This window comes from Herpailurus yagouaroundi, unplaced genomic scaffold, assembly GCF_014898765.1.
Source record: "Herpailurus yagouaroundi ecotype Mexico unplaced genomic scaffold, PumYag 211, whole genome shotgun sequence".
NCBI lineage: Eukaryota > Metazoa > Chordata > Mammalia > Carnivora > Felidae > Herpailurus > Herpailurus yagouaroundi.
The window spans coordinates 1-2511 of NW_024412442.1; positions in this window are offsets into that span (position 1 = coordinate 1).

Sequence of the window (2511 nt, forward strand, 5' to 3'; positions counted from 1 at the left end):
CCCTCACCTATAACCCTCAGTCTACACCTACCCTATCTCTCTCACTATGTCGACACCAGACCACAGTCGCACACGTGACCTCACCTCAGCCCTTCATGGAAATCAAAACCTGACTGACACCCTCCCTTGTGCCCTCAACTCAGCCCTTCAGAGAAACAACTACACTGCTGTGGGTTCAGCGCCTCAAGCCTCCTGGGAACTAATCTTAACCCTATTCCTCACAGTAAACAGAACCCTCAACCAAACCCTAACCGTGTTTCGAACTCTAACCCTACACTTAACCAGAACCGTCTCATGGGCCCTCACTTCAGCCCTCAAAGGAGAATACGAGAATGGAGTTGTATCAGCCCTATTGATGTCCCTGGACCAAACCCTAACCCTAGCTAAGGCTCTTTCCTCATGGGGACCCAATACAAAAATCTGACAACACACACACCTGTGGCACAGAAGCGGTAAAAGATCACTCTGCATAGAATCTGGAACATCACCATGTACTTTGAAAGGCACAGCTGCAGCTGGCCAAGTGGATTCCTGAGGCCCATCTGAGCAATGGCCCATAAGGTTTTGTGGCCTTGGAACCCAAAGGCTAATCCTAGCCAGCACCCAACATTTGCCCTAAAATCAGCCATTCAGGGAGACAACTGCACTGCTGTGGGTTAACCGCCTGGAGCCGCCTGGGACCTAACCCTAAACCTAACCAGAATTCTCAGCCAAACCTAACCCAATCCCAAACCCTAACCCTAAACTTGACCCTCACCATCGCATGGGCCCTCACTTCAGCCCTTGAGGGAGATCACGTGACTGGAGTCACTTCGGCCCTGGCGACGTCCCTGAACCAAACCCTAACCCTAGCTAAGGCACTCTCCCCATGGGGACCAATACCTAAGTCTCACAACACCACGGGCCTGGGATCCAGAGGCGAAGCAGACTTACTCGGCATGGAAGCAGGAAGCTCAACATGTCGTTTCCCAGGCCCGACTGCAGCTGTCCGAGAGGATTCCGGAGGCCTCCACGACCAGGGGCCGACCGACGTGTGTGGCTTTGGCAGCCAAAGACGGATCCTGACCAGCACCGTCCCTTGTGGCCTTAACTCAGCCCTTCAGGGAGACCACTGCCCTGCTGTGGGTTCGGTGCCTGGAGCCTCCTGGGACCTAACCCTACCCCTAACCCTACCCCTAACCGGAACCCTCCACCAAAACCTAAGGCGGCCTCAAACCCTAACCCTACATTGAGCCGCACCGTCGCATAAACCCTCACTTCAGCCCTCGAGGGATATCATGAGACTGGAGTCGCTTCGACCCAGGAAATGTCCCTGGACCAAATCTTAACTGTAGGTAAGGCTCTCTCCCCATGGGGACCCAATTCCAAAGTCTAACAACGCCACGCGCCTGGGGTCCAGAAGCCATGCAGGATCACTCGGCATTCAACCAGGAATATCACCATGTCTTTTACAAAGGACGGCTTCAGCTGCCCTGGAGGAAGAATGAGGCCTAGCCGACAAGTGGTCCATACAATTGCCTGGCCTTGGAACCCAAAGACTAATCCAGACTGGCACCCTCCCTTGTGCCCTCAACTTGGCCCTAGGTGGAAACAACTGCACTGCTGTGGGTTCAGGGTCTGTAGCCTTCTGGGGCCTAACCCTACACTAACCCTAACTCTAAAAACAACCCTCAAATGAAACCTGAATCTATAAGGATCCCTAACCCTACATTTGACCCACACTGTCGCATGGGCCTTCTGCCCTGGAGGGAGATCACGAGACTGGAAACGCTCTAGATTGGCAACATCCCTGGACCAAACCCCAACCCTAGCTAAGACTCTCCCCAATAGGACCAATACTAAACTCACATAACTCCATGCGCCTGGGGTCCAGAAGCAGTGCCAGATCACTCGGCATAGAATCTGAAACATCACCATGTCGTTTCCAAGGACTGGCTGCAGATGCCCGAGAGGATTCCTGAGACCACACTAACCAGTGGCCCTTACAGTGGTCTGGCCTTGGAACCCAAAGAATAATCCTGACCAGCGCCCTCCCTTGAGCCCTCAACTCATCTCTTTGTGGCGACAACAGCACTGCTGTGGGTTCAGTGCCTGGAGCCTCCTAGGAGCTAACCTTAACCCTAAACCCAAATCTTAATGGACCTCTCAACTGACACCTGACCCCTATCTCGAACCCTGACCCTACACTTGACCCTCAACATCACATGGGCCCTTACTTGAGCCCTCTAGGCAGATTACCAGACTGGAGTTGCTTCAGCCCTCGATGTCCCTGGCCCATCCCAAACCCTAGCTATGGCTCTCTCCTCATGGGGACCCAAAAGCAATGTGTGACAACACCACCTTCCTGGGGTCCAGAAGCGGTGCAGAAACACTTGGAATAGAACCTGGAACATCACCATGTCCTTTCGAAGGCCCAGCTGCAATTGCTGAGAGGATTGCTGAGGCCTACCTGAACAGTGGCCCATACAGGTATCTGGCCTTGGAACCCAAAAACTAATCGTGACTGGCACC